We start from the raw sequence: 26,284 nt of genomic DNA on the forward strand, positions 1-26,284 counted from the left end.
AACTCCTTGGGGGAAATCCATGGGAACCTTCGCTATCCAAACCGGATCTCAAAGGGAATCAAGTGGGGAGTGTGCTCCTTTTCATCTTCTCATCACTACTTGATGCATCATCATTAGGACGATCAACAACCAAGCTCTTCCTCCTTGGACTTTCAAACAAGTCTCGGTTCTTCCACTTCTCCTCATCTTAAGCTCCTTTTAACAACGTAAGAGAGTGAATGGTCTTCCTTCTTCTTCAACTTTTCCCCTTTTTCTTCCTCTTTGTTGGAACAAACCTTGAGCAAGCATGAGCTAGAACACAATTAAGAAACATAGTTAGCAACACATCTTCATAATTAAGAAACATAGTTAGCAACATATCTTCATAATTAAAAGCTAAAGCACTCACATGTAGCAAACAATCACCTTATCACTATCATTGCAACCACTTGGGTTCATGCGATCCACATTGCTCAAACAAGTAGACCATTTTTTATATCCGGTGGTTATTGTTCTCCAACTGTGGCAGAGAGGAGCCGATGCTCATGACTAGTTGTGTTGTGCTGATAAAAATACTCTTTTCATGCGCTTCCAATATGCGCTCATGGGTTGATCAGTTCCGATGGCGGCATCAAGAGAGACTTTCTTTCAAATTATACATAGCAACACACTTTGGTGTTGTACTTTACGGTTCTTCCCTGTGAAGCGTTTAGAAAACCCTCATTATCCATGCCAAGATTGTCCTCATCATATTGTGTTTCATCTTCTTGGGAGGAAATTTTTTGAGAGACAAAATCTTCATTCACAGTACTTGTGAAACTTAAAAAAATGTATCATCATCAATACTACAAAGCTCGTTCACAGGTCATTCTCCACGACTAGAGGTGGGGGCACAAAAAGCAACATCAACCATCGCCGACTAAGTAGCCACAATAGGCGACGAAGCAGGGGGGATAGCGGCGTTGACCTTCGTATTCTTCACCCTGGACGAAGCCGCGGAGGGTTTGAGCGCGGCGTCTTCCCGTCGCTGCCTCTATGATTGGTTGTGGCGGCCTTCGTCCGTGTTGTTGGCTCCTTCCTGGTGGCGGCGGCGGGTCCTGGGAGGCGCAAATCTGCTGCATTGAGTAGGGGGGCATGGCGGTGGCCTCGGCGGCGGAACCGTCAGGAATCGGCGATGCAACTATGGCAAGGAGGGTCAGAGCGGCATCGGCGGCCGCAGGTTCGGAGGAGTCTTTCATGGGGCTCCTCGGGTCGCTAGGCGGCAACAGACGATGATCAAACTCGATGCGGCACGGGAACTTTCAGCGCAACGGTTGATGACTCGGCGCGACGCGATATGTTAATTTGCTGCTCTATTTTGAAGGTGTTGCAAATTTGAAATAAATATTTTACATCTATTTTTTTTGGGAGTACGTCAATGGCGTGCCATACCTTTATAGAAGGGAGCAAATAGATTACAAAAATCCAACTTCCGATGCGAACATCAAATGCAGAACACCCACACCACTCAAGGAAAGTAAATCAACTCCTCACAAAATGATCTAGTCCTCCTACACTCACACCCGCACGGTCCCAATCTTTTAGTTCATCTAGAATTTGCTTCGCGAGATCAGCCAGTGACTTGAATTGCTCTGGTCTATGGAACATCCTAGCGTTTTTTTGCTTCCCCAGCGCCCAAGCCAGCTCAATAACCAGAGAATTGAAGCCCCGCGTATCTTTGCCGGCAACCGTCGCCCTTAATCACCATCTTACAAAAGTATCCATCATTTCTATTAGGATGACATTGGTGTGCAGCAGATCAAAGCCCGTGTACCATACGTCCCTGGCGTATACACACTGCACCAGTATGTTGTCTGCATTGTCCTTGTCCTGCAAACAAGTGAAACAGGCCGAAGGGTGATTCCAAAGACAGTGCCTAGCACGCTTGTCAGACGTCCAGAGTCTACATTGCACCGCGAACCAAGCAAATATCATGCACTTGAGTGGTGCCCATCTCCTCCGCATGCTCTGAGCTGTGAGTGATCTCACCAATCCTTTGTAAAGTCTATTGTAAGTTGACTTGACCGTGTAGACTCCTGTAGGATCCGCCGGCTAGGAGAACCCATCTTCAGCCTCACTGGATCTTTGAACCATGGCGATAGCATGTCTCAAGTGCACCACTTGCAGTAGTGACATCACTGAAGAGTCCGACTCAAAATCCAGCTTCCAGCGTTCATTTGTTAGTGCCGCAGAAACTGTCCTGGTTTTTTTGGTTCTAGTGTTCACCCGCTCCGCTAGCATTGGAGCGATATCGCTCACTGAGAACCCATGAATCCATCTATCTCTCCAGAAGAGGACCCTGTCTCCTTTTCCACCTTGATCGTAACTAAGCTCTTAAAGATTGCCCGAGCATCTTTATCCACCATGAGCACAAGGCCTTGCCATGGCCTCTTGGGGTCCGTCCGTCTTAACCATTCCCACCGAACCCTTAGTGCCAAAGCTTGTATGAGGATTTTTCACACCTAGACCACCAAAATACAAATTTTGCATCTGCTGAAACGACGTCTTTATCCGATAATGATGTAAAAAGCGGTTACTTATAAGGTGCCTGTTGGAGATGCTCTTACGCTGTGATGACATGATAAACTGATACTCCCTTCGTAAATAAATATAGAAGTGTTTGGATTACTACTTTAGTGAACTAATCGATATAACATTTCTTTATAGAGGGAGGGAGTAGAACCGAGACAAGCGAAGAGGGCCCCCCCTTCTGCCTCGCGCTGCCTTCCCTAGGGCAGCTCGAGGGCATCTAGGGTCTCCCTTGTCTTCACCCAAGGCGGTCGCTGGGCAGCGGCTGTGCGGCTGCCGATGACGGTTGCGGCAAGGTCTCCGTTGCTTCTCTCTCGTGAAGGACTCCGGATCCAGGGCGGCGGCCCTTGGCGGCGAGGCGACGCCGTCTCTGGCTGGCGGCGTGCGCGGGAGGTGCGGGCCGGCTTCCTCGGCTGCTCGGGCGGCGAGGAGTAGGCGGATTGCGGCCGTGGGGCGGCGAGGTTTTCCTTCCTCCGCTCCAGATTTGAAGGTCAGGCTCCCCCTCTCAGCTCTCTTCCTCCACTGGCTCGTTCGATTTGGGGCCTTTGGCCGCTGGATGCGGTGCCGGCGGGGTGCTCCCCAAACTGGCGGTGTGGGAAGAGCCCGGGGGAAACCCCGATTTGGTTTTTTTCCAGCACGACGGCGACGCCTTTTTGGCGTCGTTCTACTCCCTGGAGTCGCCGTTGTGGGCTCCCCTCCACACCCCGGCCAATCTTCCTGGGCGAAAGCTCGAATCCCGTCTGGATGGGCGGCGGTGGCGCCAGGTGCGTCGTGTCCTCCTTGGAGGCGCCGCCTGGGGAAGATTGGTGCTTTGGGGTTGTGTGCAGCAGCTTGTAGGTGGGAGGCTGGTGTCTATCGAGTCTCTGTGGCTCGGTACCTCCTTCACTTCGGCAACTCTTCTGGCGGCTTACCCTCTACTATTGGCCTCCTTCGGTGTCTGTGGTGTTGCAGATGTGTGTGTGCCCGACTTGTGGTTGTGCTCCGTGGTTGGCCCAGACTCGAGACCAACCATTGCTCAAGCTTTCGAGTCAGCGTCTCTACATTCGACGGTGCACGCCTTCGAGCCTAGGCGAGGGGAAGGGATCCCCTTCGATGTTAGAGAGGGCAGGTGTTGGGTCATCTCCTCTGCTGGTTTCTAGTCCTGTGTTCGATTCCTCTGCCAGTTGCTGATCCTCGAGGCTTCACTCGTAGTCATATTGGTGGCTTGCTGTAGTGGGCTTATCGTCAACTAGCAGTTCTTCATAGTTAATCTTTTGTTTGCCGGTTGTAGGTGTAGCGTTGTAAGCTGTTCTTGCAGCCCTCTTGTATCGTTTGGCCGATGTTGTGTGGTGCTCTTGTTCTTGTACTCCTGGCCGATCGATGGCTTTGTTAATTCAAAGACGGGCTCTTCTTGAGCCTTCGTTCAAAAAAAAGACAAACGAAGAGGCAGCCATGTATGATGACTCTTGCAGCTACCTTTGGTGACTGCGACAAAGATTCAAGCTTTCCCCTCCGGCGCTGCCGCGTCCAGCGAGACGGCGGCCCAGAATTCCTTGTCCTGCTCGAGCGCTGCCATGTGCTCCGGCGTGAGCGTGAGCTCCGCGTCCATGCTGCCTCCACCCTCCTAGCTGGGGTACAAGGACGTCTTTCCATCGAACTTGTTGGCCTTGCCGCTCTATGCCGCCACCGGCTTCCCCCAGCCGAAGTCGCAGTTGTACACGCTGAACCGCGGTGAGCTCCCAATCATGGTCCCGCAAGGGTCGAACCAGCTCAGGGTGTACACCATCGGCTTAGCCATCCATGCTGCCATGCGTGCCCTGATGTCCGCGTCCGTGTGGGCCGCCACTGTGTGCCCCATGACAGCCGCCGCCCACCCATGCCCATCGTGCGCCAGCAGCTGCCACGGTCGCGCTGCCTCCGTGCCAACAGCGTAGATGGTGTTCCCAAAGCACACCACCGGCAGCGCCGGTCGAAGACGCCCGCGATTGTTGATCGCTGCACGGTACACCTTCTCCTGCTCCAGCGCCAACCCCCGGGCGCGCGTGATGCACCGCCACAGCAAAGATGTCATCGCTTGGAACCGCGTCAGGGCGGTGGCGCCCACCTTGTCCTCGACTGCCAGGAGCTCTTCTCGGGCCCTCTCCTTGAGAGCCACCAATGACTCCGCCGAGAAGTGGAGCATGGGCTCACGCAGCTGTGGCTGGGACAGCCGCTCAATGAGTTCTGACACATCGGTACACGGTAGCACGATGGCGTAGCCGCGCCACCGTTGGGCGACCAATGCTCAAACAAGGGCCACCTTGGGTGTGGGGGTTCCTGAGGCGAAAGAATCTTGGAGCGTGCAGTCTCGGCCCAAGCGTAGAGGAAGTCCAAGAAGGCGGTGCCGTTCAAGAGCGTGTGGTTGTACACGAAGCTGGCAAAGGCACCGTCGACGAGCTCGGTGACCTGGGAAATGAAGAGGGGGCTATCCTGGCCGTCGTAGCTGATGCCGTCGTCGAGCCAGAAGAAGGATTGGAAGATAGTGTCACATTAACATAGGGAGGAAGCACGTCAGCGATGGCGAAGCCGTCGATGACGGCGTGGAGGATCTCGACGCCCTAGCCATCGCAGTCGATGGAGACCGAGCAGCCGACGACTTCGCCTGGTCATCGCGGTGCTTGTCCATCAGGAAGCTGCCAGCGATGGGTTAGTATTTGGCGAGCGCGTCGGTGAGGGCGTCGGCGACGTGGAGCGTGGGGTCAGCTGGCGGGCCGAAGAGGAGGCCCTTCTGCATGTAGTTGGCGGAGAGCATGGAGACGTCCCGGGGGATGAGCTGGATGCGCTCGCGCGGCCGAGGCGGCGGCTTCACCGTGCGCGACGACAACACGCGCACCATCGACGTTGGCGATGGCGACGACCTTCTGTTTGCTTCGCACAGGAGTCGCCTCGTGGGTCAATGTCGTTGTGTGTGTGGGGGGGCAGGAATAGGTGGCCCTTGGTCATGATATCGGCAAATTGTTGAGAAGTAGGGACGTGCAAAACACGAATATGGCCAAGGGACACATGTTCCCGAACAAAATGAATATCCAACTCAATATGCTTGGTCCGTCGATGATGCACCGGGTTAACGGAGAGGTAGACCACCGAGACGTTGTCGCGGTAGACCACCGTGGCACGGTCAATAGGGCAAGAGAGCTCCTGAAGAAGCTGGCGAAGCCACGAACACTCGGCAACGGCATTGGCCACCACACGATACTCAGCCTCAGCACTGGAACAAGAGACCGTAGGCTGCCGCTTGGACGACCACGAGATGAGTGAGGGTCCAAGATAGACACAATATCTCGAAGTGGAGCGACGAGTGTCAGGGCAGTCCGCCCAGTCTCATCGGAGTAGGTGGTGAGGGCGGTGTCGGCGGAGGCGTGAAGAGTGACGCCAAGATCCATAGTGCCACAGATATAGCAGAGAATCTACTTGACGGCAGCCCAGTGAACGTCTCGTGGAGCATGCATATGAAGACACACCTGCTGCATGACATACTGGATCTCTGGTCGAGTCAGAGTGAGGTACTGGAAATCACCAACGATAGACCGATAGAAAGCAACATCCGAAGTAGGAGAACCATCCGTGGCAGAAAGCTTGGCCTTCGTATCAACAGGCGTTGCGATGGGCTTGCAGTTAAGCATGCCGGCGCGCTCGACGAGCTCGTGAGCGTACTTCCGCTGGTGAAGGAAGAAGCCATCCGGACGGCGCACCACCTCGACACCGAGGAAGTAGTGCAAAGGACCCAAGTCCTTGATGGCGAACTCAACGTGAAGACGAGCCGTGAGCTGACTGAGGAGACCAGCCGTACATGCCGTCAGGATGATGTCGTCGACATAGAGCAACAAGTAGGCCGTGTTAGAGCCCTGATGATAGATGAAGAGCGAGGCGTCCGAGCGGGTAGAGCGGAACCCAAGCTGGTGGAGAAACGTTGCGATGCGCTAGTACCAAGCGCGCGGATCCTGCTTGAGTCCGCACAAGGACCGCCAAAGCAGGCACACGTGGTCGGGAGTCGCCGGGTCAACAAACCTGGTGGGCTGCTGGCAGAAGACCTGCTCCTCGAGGTGACCATGGAGGAAGGCGTTGGAGACGTCCATCTGGTGCACCGGCCAAGCACGGGAGGCCGCAAGGTGGAGAACCGTGCGTATCATGCCGGGCTCGACGACCGGAGCGAAGGTGTCGGTGAAGTCGATGCCAGCATGCTGTCGGAAGCCATGAACGACCCAGCGCGCTTTGTAGAGATCAAGGGTACCATCAAGACGGAGCTTTTGTTTAAAGACCCACTTCCCGGTAATCACATTGGCGTGCCGGGGACGGGGAACAAGCTGCCACGTCCGGTCGCGCAACAGGGCGTCAAACTCCTCTTGCATCACAGCCATCCAGAGCGGGTCACGAAGAGCGGCTCGAACGGAGGACGGCAACGGCGACGGCTCAGAGGTGGACATCGCATGGACGTAGTCATCCGAGGCGTAGCGCGAGCTCAGGCGAAAAACACCTGTACGGGCGCGGGTGACCGGACCGGCCACAGGCGCCGGGGAGGGGGGCATGGGCGCCGGGGGCGTCGAGGGGGCCCAGACACCGGGGGCGCCAAGGAGGGCTGCGGGGGCCGCGTGCGCCAATGTCGGGGGCGCCAGGGGGGCGGCAGGCACTGGGGGCACGGGAGCGCCGCGGGGGCTGCGGGCGCCAACGCCGCGGCTGTAGGTGGCGCCGCATGCGTGAGGTGAGCCTCAAAGCCAGGGGTGGGCCAAGAGAGGTGCGCGAGCGCCCTGGGAGAGGCGTCGAGGAGCCCGCATCACCAGTGGTGGGAGGAACAGCCGGTGTACCTGGTGAAATGGAAACACATGCTCATCAAAGTAAACGTACCGGGAAGTGAACACACGGTGGGAGACAGGATCGTTGCACCGACATCCCTTGGAGTTGGAGAGGTAACCGATGAAGATGCAAGCGATAGATCAAGGTGCAAGCTTGTGAGAAATAGTGTCGGCAGTGATGGGGTAGCAAAGGCACCCAAAAATATGCAAGTCGTCATAAGATGCGGGCATACCAAATAGAAGATGGTGAGGTGCGTAGTTTCATCGTGGGTGGCAGGGTCTAATGTTAAGAAGAAGTGATGCAGTGGCGAGTGCGTCCGACCAGAAATGAGGTGGTACGTTGGCATGAAACAGGAGTGTGCGAACGCAGTCATTCAAAGTGCGAAGGACGCGTTCGGCTCGACCGTTCTACTGTGAAGTGTACGGGCATGTGAGGCGGAAAACTATGCCCTGATGCGACAAAAAGGTGCGGAAAGCGTGGTTGTCGAACTCTTTTCCATTGTCCATCTGAAGCGCAAGGATGGCATGCCCAAATTGCATGCGGACATAGGAGTAAAACACCGTCAAGGTAGAGAGTGCATCCGACTTTCTAGGCAAAGGAAAAGTCCACACATAATGAGAATAATCATCAAGAATGACCAGATAATATAAATAGCCCGATTTACTAGAAATCAAAGAAGTCCACACATCGCTATGAATCAACTGAAAAGAAAAAGAAGCAATGGTGGTGGAATTATTAAACGGCAGGCGAACATGTTTGCCGACTCGATCTTATTGCAACTGAAACTGAAACTCCTAAGAATATGACAAAGTGTGACGGGGTTGGGATGACCCAAGCGAGCATGCCAGAGATCGACTCCAGCGGAGAGAGCAACCGATGCGGTGGTGGTGGATGAAGGCGAGTGCACCGGATAGAGCTCGTCGGGGCTGTCACATCAGTGAAGTATCATCCTGGTTCGAGCGCCTTTGACACAAAAACCAAGCTCGTCAAATTCAACGGTAACAGGATTTTCACGAGTGAAACAACGAACGGAGATGAGATTCTTAATAAGATGAGGTGAAACAAGTATGCTAGACAAAGATAATGGAGTAGAACTAGAAGAAAAAGAAGTGTGCCCAACATGTGTGATAGGAAGTGTGGAACCATCGCCGACAATGATGCGGCGGTCGGTGGAGACAAGAGTGAAGGAGGCAAGGTTACCAAGGATGAGCAAACATGTGAGCCGTAGCACCGGTGTCCATGTACCAATCACCACCTCAAGTGTAGTTGTTCGGCGTAGGAGCGGCATGTAGCCCGGTGAGGAGCACCGGGTCCCAGGGCGCCGGCGGCAGGGCCGGCGAGGGGGCGGAGACGCCATGGGGAAGCCGTAGCCGCCGCTCAACGGCGGTGGTGGGTACGCTCCATACAACCCCGGCTGCAACTGCGGTGTCGGATAGGTCGGATGGTCCGCCGGAAAAACCTGCAGGCCCGCTAACAGATGCTGCAGGTGTTGGGAGCCGTCTGGCTGCTGCCTAGCGGGCGAGTGTTGGTCCGCTGACGACCCCCACCAGTACCTGGGAGACTCGTACACGGGTGAAGCCTCGTACGCAGGCGAAGACCCGTATGTGGATGCGGGAGGAGTTCCGTATGCCCCGTACATGGGAACGGACGCGCTGTAGGTGGTGGCCGCCCTGTATGGCGGCGGGGCCGCGCCGTAGGGTGCCGCCGGCGGGTCGGCAAAGGCGGCGGACGACGGGCTTGGTGACGCCATTGCTAGTCCGACGACGGTGATCGGCGTGGTTGGGCGGCAGCAGCAACAGGCTTCGGTGACACGAGTGGCAGTGGCTGGCGAGGCGGTTGGGCGGCGGCGGCAGGCGATACGCGCGGCAGCAGCAGAGACACAGGCATACGTACTACTATAGACCACCACATATGGAAATAGATTGCTGGATGGATTTTCTGGACGTGATGCTAGCTAGACGAAGCTAGCGATCGATTGCTTGTACAAGCACGTATACGGAGCTAGCGATCGATCGGCTGTACATGAAGCTAGCAATCGAGTGATCCCCTGTACAAGCGATCGAGCGGCGCAGGCGGCTGATGAGCGAGCGGCGCGGGCGGCTGGGAGCGAGGAGAATCAGGCGGGCGGCGCGGTGTAGCGCGTGCGGCAGGCGAGACGAGGCTGGCGATGCGTGCGGCGCGGATGGGTAGTGCGCGGCGTGCGGCACGGAAGGTTAGCGCGCGGTAGAGAGGAGCGGCAGCCGGTGTGGAAGACGCGCGGGTGGCGGCAGCGAGGTGGCGGCAGCGGCGGCGGTGCAGGGAAGGTGCGCGGTGACGGCGGCAGCAACGGAAGGCTAGGGTTACCTAAAAACTGATACCATGTTTGATATTGTAATTGCACGATGTATTGCTCTTTGTGCATATGCACGTATATATGATGTACAAAGGTGGACCATGGACCTCAATTATACAAGAAACTAAAAGGTGCGCCCAATACATAATATGCACATAACACATATACTCAACAAGCAGGAAAATAAATACTCCCTCCGTAAAAAATATATATGAGCATTTAGATCACTAGAGTATATGCATCCGTTCTTAAAATAATATGTTGCTAGGGTAACAAGAAGCCACCACCTAAAAAAAATCACAAAACACATCGCTGCATAAGCCTATGAGTAACAAATCGCACTAATTCGCCTATTAGCATGTCGTGATAGCAAATCTGACTGGTTGGACCCGCATGCCAGGGCCACGTGGCAGGTCAAAAGTGCTGCACTAGCCTTCTTTCGACCATAACCATCTTTTGTTAGGAATAAACCACACCACTATGGTGAGCTCCGTGCACGAGTACGTGTTTGTGTCTGTGTCGAGGTCTAGGTCAAGCCCGAACGCTGGTGTGGCCGCGTTCGAGGTCAGGTTGTGTCAAGCTGGTTTGTGGCTTTGTCTGCGATAGTGTGACGATGGAGGCAGTGGCGGAGCTACAAATACAAAGTTGGGTGGGCAGGACTGAAGCTGACGCTAAATCTTGGTTGCAATCTTGTAGTGATCTATATTCATAGGCTGATCCTGTGTATAGTTTTGTAATTTTGCTAAAAGTCTGGGCGGCCTATTCGGCCACAACATAGATCCGCCAGTGGGAGGCAAGATGTAGCGGGTGCAGCGGAGGCGTGATGGCGCCCAGGTCTCGCAGATGTGCAGGCGGCTCATGTTCGAGGAAGGCCGGATCGCCTGGGCGTGCGTGCGCGGTGTGACTGCGGTGTGCGTGGGCGCTGCGTCCCGTGGGATGCAAAACATGCTGTAAATCGTAGTTTGCTAGGACTATGGTGAGTCCAGCAATAACAGAAAAAGGACGAGGCGTTTTGAGGGCCGAGGTATTTGTCGCTGACAAAACCCTACTCTGATTTTCTTCTTATTGTACCTCTGTCTGAGAGAGAGTGTGAGAGAGAGCGAGTAGAGCTTAGCTCCAACATCTTTGACCTTTCACATCTGCTCTCTCTATATATATATAAGGTAGGTCTATTCTAGCAAAGTACAGAGGTTCTGCTGAGGGCACAGCTCAACAAGCCCAAAGAAATAAAAGAACAGAATGCGCCAGATGAAGAAAACGCCTAGTCTAGTTCCGGCGGGGGCGGCGGCGACAGGCGGATGACCATCGAGCGAAGATCGGTGATGAAGGCTGAGATGGCGTCGTGGTCCCGGGGGCGGCTAAGCGGCCGCCAAAGCTGCAAGAAACCCGAGAGTTTGAAAAGAGCGTCAAAAGCCCATCGGAGAGGCGTGCGCTGAATCACAAGATTATTGCGGACAGTCCAGAGGGTCCAGGCAAGGACCCCGATCTCGAACCACCTAATGTGGCGAGAAGTCACGGGGGACATCTGGAGCTCGGCAAATAAGTCAGGGAAGTTGGTGTGGCACCAATTTCCACCGACCGCTTCGCGAAAGCAGCTCCAAAGGAACTGAGCGGACACACAGGAGAAGAAAATGTGGTTCGAGTCTTCCGGGACCCCACAAAGCGGGCAGGTGCCAGTGCCCGGGCCATTACGCTTGCGCACCTCCACCCCAGACGGGACCCGACCGCGAATCCATTGCCACATGAAGATACGGATCTTCAGGGGCAGGCGGATGAACCACACCATCGATAGGGGGAGTGGGGCGGAAGATGGAGCGATGGCCATGTATAGCGACTTGGTGAAGAATTGGCCTGAAGGCTCAAGGCGCCATCGCACCAGGTTAGGGCCACCATCCACCATCGGTTCGTGGAGAGCAACACAGGCAAGCAACTCACGCCAGGTGGCGGATTCCATGGGGCCAAAGGCTCACCGGAAAGCAAGGCGCCCTAAGTCAAGAAGGGCCCTATCCACAGAGATCACGGGATCGACGGAGATGGAGAAGAGGCCGGGAAAGCGAGCCGCAAAGGGCGCGTCCCCGGCCCAACGATCAAACCAGAACAACATCGATGTTCCGGGTCCCACTGAGATGGAGGTCCCAATATGGAGGACCGGGAGAAGATGGACAATCAACTACCAGAACTGAGATCCGCCAGACTTCTGGCAAAAGGGGAGGGGTTTTCCGCGCAAGTATTTGTTCCGGATGATGTCAAGCCAAAGGCCACCGTGCCCTTGCGAGATGCACGAAAGCCAGCGGGAGAGGAGGGCGATATTCATCCGTTTAGAGCACATGATGCCAAGGCCACCTTGTTCCCGGGGTTTGCAAATGTCAGGCCAACTGACCATATGATACTTCTGCTTGTCATTGTCGCCCGCCCAGAAAAAGCGGGACTGGACCTTGGCGATCTCCTTGTGAAGGGTCTCGTGGAGGCTGTAGAAGCTAATGAGGAACAAGAGGAGGCTGGAGAGGGAAGAGTTGATGAGGATACTCCGGGCCGCTTTGGATAGCCACCTCCTGTGACATGGCTCGATGCGCGTTTGGAGCTTGGCCACGAAGGGGCGCAAGTCCGCTACAATGAGCCGGGAGTCACTAATGGGCGTCCCCAAGTAGGTTGTGGGGAAGGAGCCCATGCGGCAATTAAGCCTGTTGGCGATGGACAAAGCCTCCACAGGGGAGTATCCCATCACCATCACATCACTCTTGGCGAAGTTGATCTTGAGGCCCGACATCTGTTGGAAGCAGAGAAGGAGGAACTTGAGGTTGGAGATATTCGTCTCCGAGCCTTCGACCATGATGATAGTGTCGCGGAGCCACCGGCGAGGTGGGGAGTAATCCCACGAATATGGCCAGCAGCTTTCGCCTTATCAAGGATGGACACCAGCGCGTCCACGACCATATTGAACAAGAACGGGGAGAAGGGGTCGCCTTGTCAGACCCCACAAAGGGTGGGGACGAAAGGGCCGATCTCACCATTATGTTCACGGCCGTGCGACCGCAAGTGACCATTTGCATTACTCTCGTGATCCACTGGTCGTCGAAACCCTTCTGAAGAAGGACTTCCTGAAGGAAGGGCCAGCTAACCGTGTCATAAGCCTTATGGAAGTCAATCTTCAGAAAAACCGCCTTGTGGTTTTTGATGCGAACCTCATGGAGGACTTCATGAAGGACTAGGACCCCATCCAGGATGTAACGGCCCTTAATGAAGGCCGACTGGTTGGGATGCGTCACACGGTTAGCCAGCAGGGTCACCCTATTGGTGTACCCTTTGGCCAGGATCCGGAAGATCACGTTAATGACTGTGATCAGGCGAAATTGATGGATGTCGGACGCCCCAGGGACCTTTGGGATGAGAGAGATGATCCTGTAGTTGAGGCGTCCGAGATCAATGGCGCCTATGTAGAACTCGTCGAAGATAGCCATGACCTTTAGTTTAATCACGTTCCAGAAGGTCTGGAAGAATTTAACACGGAGGCCATCCGGTCCAGGCGCTGAGGAGGGGTTCATGCCCTTGATGGCTTCCCAGACCTCCTGCTCAGAAAAGGGGGCCGTAAGGGCCGCATTCTACGTCTCAGACACCAACTGGGGACCAGACCAATAATCGGGGGCAAGAGAGAGGTCGCTCCGAGGAGCGGCAGAGAATAAGGATCTATAGAATCCGTCGATGTGGGATCGGATGTCGCGAGGGTCATGAAGGAGCATCTCACCATCCCACAAGAGAGGGATGGTGTTGCGTCTACAGCGGCCGTTGGCAATGGCCTGGAAATATGCCGTATTCGCGTAGCCCTTCAGGACCCATTTCTGAGCACCACGGAGGCGCCAATAGGCCTCCTCATCGGTGTAAATCACGGAGAGCTGGTCTTCCAGGTCGTACCGGGACAACCACTCATCCGGAGGGAGCCCCACCGAATCAGCGTGCAGGTCAAGGGCCTGGATCTCGGATAACAACGCCTTCTTGCGCTCCCGAAGGTCACGACCCAGGTTAGCACCCACCCCTTCATGAACTGCAGTCCGCGCTTCGCGTAGAAGTGCCACGAGTCAATGGCCGAGGGGGGCGGGGCTGGGGGTGGGCGCGAGCCTCGATCCACCGAGAGCCAACCGCATCGATGAACATGGGTTGGGAGAGCCAGAAGGTCTCGAACCGGAATCGAGGGGTGATTGGCGGACGCTCGTCAGCCGAGGAGAGGAGTAGGGGGACATGATCCGAGCCAATCTGGGTGATGGCGCGAAGGGAGGCAAAGGAGCAGCGGAGGTCCCACTCTGGGGACACTAGGACCCGGTCCAGGACGCATTGGGTCAGGGCGGCCTGGCGGTTGGTCCAGGTGAAGCTGGCACCAATCCTATCAATTTCATGGAGACCAAGGTCGGCAATGAAGTCATGATAGTTACGGAAGTACCGGTTGGCGATGCGAGTGATGGCGGCCTCTGATGACTCTCCTGGCGACGCCCGAGACGACGCGCCCCCGGCCGCGACGCCCGATGTCCTCACCGGCGCTCCCGTCGCCTGTCCCTCCCCGGTCCTCGCTGCTCCGCCCCCTCCGCCGTCACCGGCAGCTGCGGCACCCGTGACCGGTTCCCCCCCGGTTGCGCTGGGCTGATCTGGCCGACGAGCCGCCCTTTCCCCCGCCTGCCTCTCCGGTCGTTGCACCCACGCGCCGCTCTGTGCTGCCCCGCCGGGCCGGTGGCTCAGCCCCCCAGGAGCGGGGTTCTGCCTCCAGCTCGCGACCATCGCGGGTGCAGGCGCTGCCCTTGAACTCGTCTCAGGCCGGTGGTTGCCATGGCGTGGCGTTGAGGGCCGGGGCTGCTCGCCGCCGGCGCGCTCGGGCCTGGGGTGTGGCTGGCCGCTCCGAAAGGGGCGCCGCCCGCTCCTCCTGGTGTCGTCCGGTGCCCGGTGCCGACCCGGTGGCGCCCCCGATGCGGCCCGCGGCTCACAACAGCCCTGTGCCCTCGCCTCCGGTGCGGCGGCTGTCGCCCTTTCGATCGTTCTTCGTTGCCTTCGTCTCCTCTGCGTTCCGTTTCCGGCCCTCTCTCACTCCATCTCGCCGGTCGCCGGCTCCCTCCGGTGCCTCGCCGATGGTGGCGGCGGTGCCTTCCGTGAGAGGGGAAACCCTACGTGAGACCAACCCGCGCCGCCTGCTGGACCAGGCTCCCTCCGCGCCGGGTGTGTTGGGCCCTGGCCCGGCCCATCCTCGGCTCCCGCCGACTAGGCCACCTCCCCCTCAGCTGGATCGGCCCATGGGAGCTGGGCCGCTTGGGTGCCCTAGGCCCAGCTCTCTGGTCCCCTCGATCTAGCTCCCGAGGGGCCTCCCGGTTCCCCCAGTTCCCTCGTCCGCCGCCCCCTGCTCCCCCTCGATCTCCTCTGCTCCCCCGAGCCCTCCTGCGCCCCCTCCTGCTGCTCGCCTCCGCTCCCTCTCCCTCCCGGCCGGCATTCGGTGCAGCCCCTCCTCCCCCTCCTCCCTTGCCGCCCCTCCCGCGCCTCGGCCCCTGATGCCCTGGAAGTGGGACGACGGCGGCGTGCGGCACAAGCGCTGCACCGACAAGCGGTCCAACTGCCGCGACCCGCCTCGGCCGTCGCCCGCTGCGCTCCGCCGCGAGGAGGAGCTGCGTCGCGAGTTGCAGGACCTCCAGGAGGGCCGTCGTGCGGACCGCCGCTCCCCGAGCCGCCGCGACTCGCAGGGACGATCCTGCTCCCCCCGTACGGCTGCTTCGGGTGACTGGCGCTCCTGGCGCCGCTCGCCTTCCCTTGCTCCCGTCGTGCTCGATCTTCCTCGCCACCTCGGTCCTCTCGGCCGGCCTCTCCGTGTGGCCCCGCCCAGCCTCCGGCGCCTCCCGCCCGGAAGTACATGCCGCCTCATGCGGTGGGGTCCGCGCCCTCATCCGCGGCTGCTGCTCCTGGTGGGGGCCTTGCCCGTGGGCGTCCCGACCTCGCCAAGAAGAAGAAGCGTCGTGGCGCGGGGCGGGGCGCCCAGTCCGGTCCTACCCCTCCGGTTCCGCGCTCTTCTTCCGCTCCGGGCCCCGTCTCCGGCCTTCCCTGCCCTTCGTGCTTCAATTGCGGGGTGGCAGGCCACTCGCAAGTCGAATGCGTCAACCCGCAGTGCTGCTACCTTTGCAAGGATCCGGGGCACCCGGCCCTCCTGTGCCCGGACCGTCCGGTGATGTCCGAGCTCATGATGTACGGCCACGGCATCGAGGGGCTGGGCTTCTTCCACCTCCTGGTCCCTGACGTGCCGCCTCCCTCCCCCTCCCTCCAGGCGGTCGTCATGGTGGTCGATGGGGTGGCCTCCCCAGAGATGATCAAGGCCGAGCTCAACCACCTCTACCATCGCCAGTGGGACTAGGCGGTCACCCTCACCGCTGGCCACATCTTCACCGTTGTCTTACCCAACTTTGTCAGCTATGGCTACGCGACGCGTAGTAGCCGGATCACGCTCGCTCTCAACCAGCTGGTTGTCGACATCTCTGAGCCGACCTCCCTGATATTGCGCAGTCTGAGCTCGTCATCCGCCAGATGTCCCGTCTCTTGGGCAAGGTGGTGGTGGTCGATGAGCTCTCTCTGCGCAAAGAGGAGGAGGTCCGGGTCAAGGTCAAGTGTCTCGACTCCTCCAAGCTCCGCACCACCGTCCGAGTTTTCTTCAACGACCAGTGCTTTGACTTCAGGATCTCCCCTGAGCCTCCCAACCACATCGGCCGCCCCCGCTCCTTCGACGCCGGCCTCCCCGGTGGCAACCCGGGGGCCGATGGGGACTACCACGGACGTCACCGTGCCCGCTCCCACCACTCGGATGAGGAGGGGGGTTCGGAGGACTCCCACTCCCCTTCCCCCTCGCCCCCTCCTCCTGCCGCCGGGGGCAATGGTCACCAGGCCGCGCTCAGGCAGGCCTTCGGCGGTCCCTCAACTTCTGCGGTGACTTCCTCCAAGGCGAGCGACATCTCCAGCGTTGGCCTGGTCGTCTGCCCGGCTCCTTCACCGCGCTCTCCCTCCTCGGCTGCTCCCATCGCACTAGGGCCGGAGTTGGTCCTCCCCTCGGCGGCTACTCCGGACCCAAGTCTGCTCCTGGTCGATCAGGTGGTCTTCCAAGCGGTGGCTGAAGCCCCGGTGACTGACGCCCCCCTTCCGGCGTCGCCTACCATGGCCGCTCAACCCACCCACCCCCCCGAGGCACCTTTGGCCCTGCTGCTTCCAGCCCCGGCTCCGCTCCTCCTCAGCTGCTCTGTGTCCGCTCATCTGGCTTCACCAGCGGGGGCCCTGACCATGGATGGGGAGGCTCAGGTGACCACCCCCGTGGCCGCCCAGCCCCCCCCCCTCCACGGTCTGCCGCCTACTCGCGCCTAGGCCGGTCGACCTCCTCCCCGGCGGTTGCGTCCCGTCGGAGTGCTCGGCTGGTTGCTGCTCACCCTGAGGGCAGTCCGGCTCTGCCCATCACCAAGTGGGCGGAGATCCGTGCTGCTGCTTGGAACCTGGAGCCAGGTATGCCTGCCGTTCCCCCTTCGGCTTCATCTTGTTCCTTCTCTGCTCTTGAGTCGATTCCTCTTGGCAACCTCGCGAAGGTGGCCTCTGACTCAGCGATCATATTTAGGGGGAAAGTTGCCCCCCTTAGTCCAGATTGCGGCTATCCGCGCCCGCGAGATCTTTGATGGGAGCCTCGCGGAGGCCCGTGCGTAGGGCTGGACGAAAAGCTCAAAGCTCGTGAGCATAATGAACACTTGACAGTTCGGCTCGTTTCAGCTCGTGCTCGTTAGTTAATGAACCAAGCCGAACAATGTTTTTTGCTCGTTAAGATTAACGAGCTTAAAGAGCGAGCAAATGAGTTTCACGAGCTAACTTGTTTAGCTCGCTAATTTTCAAAAGTTTGACATGAGACCCCTAATTCAAATCAGCCCACTAACAAAAGAGTTGCTAGTTAGCCTAGCCTAGCGGCCCAACACCCCAGCCCACTTCGGCACATCTCCTAGACCTAGGAGCTAGCCACCAGTAGATCCTAGAGTCAACCAGGAGCGAGCCGCTAGGAACCAAATGTCCTTATTAAATTTATGTCGTTGTGAGTTTTTGATGGGGTCATGGGATTCTTCTGTGTTGTTTATTACCTTTATGTCCTTGTTTAATTTATTCCATTGTGAATCTTTTATGGGATCATGAGATTTTTCTATGTTGTTTATTTCCTTAACGAGCACTCATGAACACTCACGAGCTTAACGAGCCCATAACGAACCGAGCTGAACAGACATTTTCGCTCGTTAATATTAATGAGCTTAATGATAACGAGCTTAACGATAATGACCTTAATGATAATGAGCCACACGAGCCGAGTAGCTTATTAATCCAGCCCTACCCGTGCGGCTCTACTTCTGCCTCATGTTCCGCCCTCGGCCGGTGAGGCCCCTCCCCCGACGGTGTTGAGGCAGTTAGGTGCCCCCCCGGTGGGGGAGGTTGAAATCCGTGGTCGCACTCGCTCCCACACCGCGGCCCTTCGTGCTCAAAAAGTGCCTCTCGTGTCCTCGGGTCAAGCAGCCCCCCAATGGCGCCTTAATGCGTGCCCTGTTCTGGATCATCCGCGGTTTCGGCCATGGTGGCTGACGCCGACAACTCATAGAGTACATGCGTGAGGAACACATTGAGATAGTTGCCATCCAAGAAACCATGCGTCTTGAATTCTCGCTCCCTGAGCTTGACCATTTGAGCTCCCACCTCTTTGCGTGGCATTGGCTCCCTTCTAGTGGGAGTGCCGGCCACTCGGGTGGCATCCTTTTAGGCGTGAAGGATGCCACCTTTTGAGGTGGGAAGCATGGACCAGGGGGGATTCTTTGTGAGCATGGAGCTATTCCAGAGGTCTCTCAACTTCAAGTGGGAGGTCATCATCGTCTACGGGCCTGCAGACCATAGTCGGTCTGTCGCCTTCCTCGAGGAGCTCAACCGGAAGATCTCCGCGACCTCCCTTCCGGTGATGGTGGGTGGCAATTTTAACCTCCTTCGTGTTGCGGAAGACAAGAGCAATGCTAATGTCTGCTTTGCTCGGATGCAAATGTTCAATGACTTCATTGCCGACCTTGGTCTCCGCGAAATTGATAGGATTGGTGCCAGGTTCACCTGGACCAACCGGCAGGCCGCCCCGACCCAGTCCGTCCTGGACCGGGTCCTAGTGTCCCTAGAGTGGGACCTCCGCTGCTCCTTTGCCTCCCTCCGCGCCATCACCCGGATTGGCTCGGATCATGTCCCCTTGCTCCTCTCCTCGGCTGACGAGCGTCTGCCAATCACCCCTCGATTCCGGTTCGAGACCTTCTGGCTCTCCCAACCCAGGTTCATCGATGCGGTTGGCGCTTGGTGGATCGAGGCTTGCGCCCACCCCCACCCCCGCCCCCTCGGCCATTGACTCGTGGCACTTCTGCGCGAAGCACGGACGACAGTTCATGAAGGGGTGGGGTGCTAACTTGGGTCGTGACCTTCGGGAGCGCAAGAAGGCATTGTTATCCGCGATCCAGGCCCTTGACCTGCGCGCTGATTCGGTGGGGCTCTCTCCGGACGAGTGGCTGTCCCGGTACGACCTGGAAGACCAGCTCTCCATGTTTTACACCGATGAGGAGGCCTATTGGCGCCTCCGTGGTGCTCAGAAATGGGTCCTGAAGGGCGACGCAAATACGGCATACTTCCAGGCCATTGCCAACGGCCGCCGTAGACGCAACACCATCCCTCTCTTGTGGGATGGTGAGATGCTCCTTCATGACCCTCGCGACATCTGATCCCACGTTGACAGATTCTATAGATCCTTATTCTCTGCCGCTCCTCGGAGCGGCCTCTCTCTTGCCCCTGATTGTTGGTCTGGTCCCCAGTTGGTGTCTGAGATGGAGAACGCGGCCCTTACGGCCCCCTTTTCCGAGCAGGAGGTCTGGGAAGCCATCAAGGGCATGAACCCCTCCTCAGCACCTAGACCGGATGGCCTCCCTTTTAAATTCTTCCAGACCTTCTGGAACGTGATTAAACCGGAGGTCATGGCTATCTTCGACGAGTTCTACATAGGCACCATTGATCTCGAACGCCTCAACTACGGGATCATCTCTCTCATCCCAAAGGTCCCTGGGGCGTCCGACATCCGTCAATTTCGCCCGATCATAGTCATTAACGTGATCTTCCGGATCCTGGCCAAAGGGTACGCCAATAGGGTGACCCTGCTGGCTAACCGTGTGACGCATCCCAACCAGTCAGCCTTCATTAAGGGTCGTTACATCCTGGATGGGGTCCTAGTCCTTCATGAAGTCCTCCATGAGGTTCGCATCAAAAACCTCAAGGCGGTTTTTCTGAAGATTAACTTCCATAAGGCTTATGACACGGTTAGCTGGCCCTTCCTTCGGAAGTCCTTCTACGGAAGGGTTTCGACGACCAATGGATCACGAGAGTAATGCAAATGGTCACTTGTGGTCGGACGGCCGTGAACATAAACGGTGAGATCGACCCTTTCTTCCCCACCCTTTGTGGGGTCCGACAAGGCGACCCCTTCTCCCCGTTCTTGTTCAATATGGTCGTGGACACGCTGGCGTCCATCCTTGATAAGGCGAAAGCCTCTGGCCATATTCGTGGGATTACTCCCCACCTTGCCGGTGGCTCCGGGATCTCCATCCTCCAGTATGCTGACGACACTATCATCATGGTCGAAGGCTCGGAGACGGATATCTCCAACCTCAAGTTCCTCCTTCTCTGCTTCCAACAGATGTCGGGCCTCAAGATCAACTTCGCCAAGAGTGGTGTGATGGTGATGGGATACTCCCCCGCGAAGGCTTTGGCCATCGCCAACAGGCTTTAATTGCCGCATGGGCTCCTTCCCCACAGCCTACTTGGGGACGCCCATTAGTGACTCCCGGCTCACTATCACGGACTTGGGCCCCTCCGTGGCCATGCTCCAAATGCGCATCGAGCCATGGCAAGGGAGGTGTCTATCCAAAGCGGCCCGGACTATCCTCATCAACTCTTCCCTCTCCAGCCTCCTCTTGTTCCTCATGAGATTCTACAGCCTCCACGAGACCCTTCACAAGGAGATCACCAAGGTCCAGTCCCGCTTTTTCTGGGCGGGCGACAATGACAAGTAGAAGTATCATATGGTCAGTTGGCCTGACATTTGCAAACCCCGGGAGCAAGGTGGCCTTGGCATCATGTGCTCTAAAGGGATGAATATCGCCCTCCTCTCCCGCTGGCTTTGGCGCGTCTCCCAAGGGCACGGTGGCCTTTGGCTTAACATCATCCGGAACAAATACTTGCGCGGACAACCCCTCGCCTTTTGCCAGAAGTCTGGCGAATCTCAGTTCTGCCAGTCAATTGTCCAGCATCTCCCGGTCCTCCGTATCGGGACATCCATCTCGGTGGAATCCGGAACATCGACGATGTTCTGGTTTGATCGCTGGGCCGAGGACACGCCTTTTGCGGCTTGCTTTCCCGGCCTCTTCTCCATCTCCGGCGATCCCGTGATCTCTGTGGATAAGTCCCTTCTTGATTTAGGGCGCCTTGCTTTCTGGTGGGCCTTTGGCCCCATGGAATCCGCCGCCTGGCGTGAGTTGCTTGACTGTGTTGCTCTCCACGAACCGATGGTGGATGGTGGCCCTGACCTGGTGCGATGGCGCCTTGAGCCTTCGGGCCAATTCTCCACCAAGTCGCTATACATGGCCATCACTCCATCTTCCGCCCCACTCCCCCTATCGATGGTGTGGTCCATCCGTCTACCCCTGAAGATCCATATCTTCATGTGGCAATGGATTCACGGTCGGGTCCCGTCTGGGGTGGAGGTGCGCAAGCGTAATGGCCCGGGTACTGGCATCTGCCCGCTTTGTGGGGTCACGGAAGACTCGAACCACATTTTCTTCTCCTGTGTGTCCGCTCCTTTGAAGCTGCGTTCGTGAAGCGGTCGGTGGAAATTGGTGCCACACCAACTTCCCTGACTTATTTGCCGAGCTCCAGATGTCCCCCGTGACTTCTCGCCATATTAGGTGGCTCGAGATCGGGGTCCTTGCCTGGACCCTCTGGACTATCCGCAATAAGCTTGTGATTCAGCGCACGCCTCTCCGACAGGCTTCTGACGCTCTTTTCAAACTCCCGGGTTTCTTGCAGCTTTGGCGGCAGCTTAGCCGCCCCCGGGACCGCGACGCTATCTCAGCCTTCATCACCGATCTTCGCTCGATGGTCGTTCGCCTGTCGCTACCGCCCCCGACGGAACCAGACTAGGCATTTTCTTTGTCAGGCGTGTTCTGTTCTTTTATTTCTTTGGGCTTGTTGAGCTGTGCCCTCAGCAGAACCTCTGAACTTTTTTGTGAGACTTGGATGTGTGTGGACTTGATTTTGTATGTGTGCTCTTTGGCGATTTTCGTTATTTATAAAATGGGGCGGAAGTCTTTTTCGATAACAACACCCTTAAGAGTCTTATTCAAACAACAAAACCTTCTGCTACCATAATCGTACTGCCGACCACACCCTGAACCGAACCAACAGACTAAGCATTACCGAACAGCACGCAGCGAGCAAGCCAACAAAAACCGCCACCCTCCTCCTACCCCTCGTCCCCACGCCCATTCCCCACTCCCTCCCACCTTCTTCCTGCCAGCACAATCCCCACCCTTCGCGGTGCCCCTGCCCTCCGCCACACCTCCTTCCTCTAGCATCCGCCGCCCCTAACCACCTTCTACCCACGTCGCCGCACCCCTAATAGCACCGTCCCTCTCCTACGCACCTTCTGCGCCCTACCCGGCCCGACGCACCCATCTAGCCGCTGCGGCTACCCCAACCAACGCATCCATCTGGCCGATGCGGGCCCCAGCAAGCCGCCAACTGTGGATCCGGCCACCACTTGCTTCCCCGACGCGGCTAGCCCCGGCCGTGACCAGCACCCCCATCCTCTTCTCCAACCCAGAGCACCCCACAGCAGGGCACGCCTCCGCCACCGCCGGCGTGGATCCGTGTGCCGCGCACCTACCTCGCCTTCTGCTCTTCATTAACAGTCGGATCCATGTCCGTGGCGCCGCTGTGCCCCAGATCTGTCCCCATGTGCGGTAGAGGGACTGGACGAGCTGCGACCTCGCGAGATCCCGGTGCTCATTTTGGTTGATGTCAAATTCATCTGCATTGCCGTATGTTCGCGGGTGTGAAGGAGTGCGCTCAGATGATTTTTTTGTTTCTACTCATCGACGGACATGCTGCAGTCCACATTTGCCGCCGATGCGCTGCGCAACTCTGGCCAACGCTCGGATTTTTTTGCCTTCTGATGCAGTTCGCCATGGCCTGGCCGCGGTCCGGTGTCACAGCCGTCTCAGTGCTTGCGTGCGCCAGGATCACCCCCTGTGCTTCGATCCATCCCGAACGCAATTCATGGTGCAATTAAGATTTTTGTGTGTGTGTTTTTCTTCTTTCTGTTTTGTAGTGCACTTCGGTGAAGTTAAAATGCGGGTGTGCTCCACTGCGGTTCAGATGGGGCTGTCCCCCGAAAAGTTGCTAATTTTTCTAGTGGACGTATGTATGGCTATATGTATGAGAAGTTTTTAGTTACGGGAAAAAGGGAGAGCAGTCCACTTGATGAGATATGACACAAGTCACATTTGTGATGATTGTAATTATTTAAAAAACCAATACAGTTTGGTATAACAAATTTTGTGGGTCACTAAAAAAATATGTGCAAACACGTTTCTCTTATTATTGTTCTCGTGGTTCCATTAACTATATTTTGCAGGAGAAGACGGACACACAAAAATATGATGCAGCTCATTAACATTGACCATGTAGTACAGATGAATTTACAAAAGTAAAATTAAAAAAGACAAAACAATTATGTAGTTCACTTTGATACATGTTGCGGTTCACTTGCCTTATGTCTGCGGTTGACTTGCCTGGTCTACACCCGAAAATATACAAAGTATGAAAAAAGACAACAAAAAGTCTTGCGGTTCACTTACCATAAAAAATGTGAAAGTGCTGAAAAATATGATGGGAACGACAAAAAAAGTAATGCGGTTCACTTCTTGATAGTGTTGCGGTTCACTTACGCCCGATGTGAAGCGCAGTCAACTCCCTTCTCTTGCCCATCTGATGCAGTGTGGTTTCCTTCTAAAGTAGTGCGTTTTTCTGTCCGATGCGGTTCACTCGTCGATTTTGGTGACGCAAAAAATAGAGTGTCCGTATTTTGGTAGAATCAAAACTGCTCTTAAACCATAAGGAATTAGAGAGAGTGTTCTACATGAAAAAGTTGTGTCTCGTCGATGTCTTTCCAACGGTGTATCACTCGATTCATTTCGACAAACAGTTTGCAAAAATTTCATGAAAAAACGGACGCTGTCACTAGTCGTCCGCCGCACAATTTTCAAAGTTAACGTAAAATCTTTTGGAATCTCAAAAACTAGTCGTCCCGTTGAGAGTGCAATTATGCAAATATTAGCATAAAATAGATTGGCTATATATATAGTAATACTATTCATCACCCTGGTTGCAGAATAAGTTATTTTCCACCCGAGGTAATCTTACGATCGCTTTATAAATAAATTACATTTGGAATACAAATAGTTACATTCATATTGATTCACTACGTAAAAATTTGGTATAAGAAAATAAAAAAATAGGTTATAAGACCAAAAATATCGCATTTTATGTATGCTTTTACGTTCCTAACTTTACGTAACATAAAATATTTTTTATGGCGAGTATATATTTTCTTACGTTCTCTTTTTACATATGAAATAAGACAAAATTTACAAAATCTAAAAATACGGTGCATTGACTAAAAAATAGAGAGGGGGTGAAGAATAACTATTGACTCATTGTGGGGGAGTAGGTGGCAGAGATGAACGACAGGGTCTCGCCAATGAGTAACATGTCCCGCCATAACCATCTCCGCAGTTGCGCTGCACCATGCCTTGACGCCACCCTGCCATAGTCGCCGCTAAGGTCGTGAAGGATCAATAAGAATGTCCAGAGGAAGGGTGAATAGAACACTTAACCAAATATGGACTCTTTACCTAATTTTTAATTTCCTTGGCAATTTCAGGCTTTTTTAGCAATCTATCATGCACCCTACACGTGCAAGTCTACAAGAGTATGGGCAGCGAAAAATAGAGGCATGCAAGTGAAAGTAGACAAGTAGAGTTAGAGATTCGAAAGCACGAGTTGGCTCGGTGAAAATGTTTTCTGTGGTTCGGATAGTTGGTGCTATCTTACATCCACATTGCTGGAGACTTTGACTCACTGTCGGTGTGCTTAGCATATGGTTCCTCCTGAGCACACTCAAATGGGCCTCCCAAGAAAAAAATTCGTAACTCAACCGATTTAAGTTGTGGGCTATGTTGAAGAAGCTTGGCCTCATTCAGTTGTACTTGGGCCAGTCAAGCAAATCACGATTATTCGTGAAGATGAAACATCCAAGGATACTTGGAGCCCCGAGCACTGAACATCTATAACATAGCTAGAAAGTGGTGGCACCTAGATGTTTTGCCCAACACCACCAAGATCCCCAGCACAACCAAAAGCCTCTAGACACGGTTACCTCGGGCTCAAACGGTTGGGTCAGTCAAGGCGAATCTTCCTACTAAAAATTTAATGCGGAATAAATGCTTGACGACCAGTCATTTAGTGCTAAACATGGTATCTATGGAAGAGGATATAGAATGATGGTGTTTTTTGTAGGACGGTAAGGCGACTCCCCGTGCGATAAGAGAAATAACCAATCAGGACGATGATACAACAAGGTAAACGTTTGTGGCCGATGGATCGGCCAGGAGTTCGGCCGGTCGCACCGCTCGCTACCATGCAAGCCCACCTTATCCCTTCGTGGAGTCTTCCTCCTCAGTTCGGTGCCTCTCTTTTTGCTCCTTTTTCTTCGCCACCATCAATCGCTAACCAATGCACCTCCACGGCTTGTTCTGTGCCCAACCACGTCACTCCATCGTTGCCGATGATCCCCTCTCCCATCCCGGTGGCTAGGGCCACCTACAAACCCCGTGGGTCCTACTGATGTCCTCCTCCCAACTTCGGCTTCGAGTCCTCGTCGGCGAAGCTACGGGGACCATCCACCAGGTTGCTGCAACGATGTAGTGGTGGTGGTACACACTGATGACCCTCAAGTATAGGGAATCAATCGTAGTCCTTTCGATAAGTAAGAGTGTAAAACCCAACGAGGAGCAGAAGGAAATGGCAAGCGGTTTTTAGCAAGGTATTCTTTGCAAACACTGAAATTATCAGTAACATATAGTGTGATAGCAAGAAATTTGTAACGAGCAACAAGTAGCAATGGTAACAATGGTGCAGCAAGGTGGTTGATGTCGCTTGAAACTGCGTCAGTATTTCCCCAAAGAGGAAGGGATGATGTAGTACAACTACGGTAGGTATTTCCCTCAGTTGTGAAACCAAGGTGTCAATCCAGTAGGAGAACCAAGCAACACTATGTAAACAGTACCTGCATACAAACAAAAAAATACTTGAAACCCGACGCATATGAGGGGTTGTCAACCCCTCTTCGAGTAACGACGCTAGAAATTGTCAAGTTGACGGGATAAATTTTGTGTAGGTTGGACAAATAGATCTCGATAAAACACAAAATAAAATAAG

At 55.5% G+C, this 26,284-nt stretch overlaps 1 pseudogene; it reads right to left on the reverse strand.

Annotated features, from left to right (window-relative positions):
- Positions 1 to 4,024: 4,024 nt before the first annotated feature.
- Positions 4,025 to 5,401, reverse strand: LOC123090056 (uncharacterized acetyltransferase At3g50280-like; annotated as a pseudogene).
- Positions 5,402 to 26,284: the final 20,883 nt, after the last annotated feature.

Source organism: Triticum aestivum, chromosome 4B (genome assembly GCF_018294505.1).
Source record: "Triticum aestivum cultivar Chinese Spring chromosome 4B, IWGSC CS RefSeq v2.1, whole genome shotgun sequence".
Taxonomy (NCBI): domain Eukaryota; kingdom Viridiplantae; phylum Streptophyta; class Magnoliopsida; order Poales; family Poaceae; genus Triticum; species Triticum aestivum.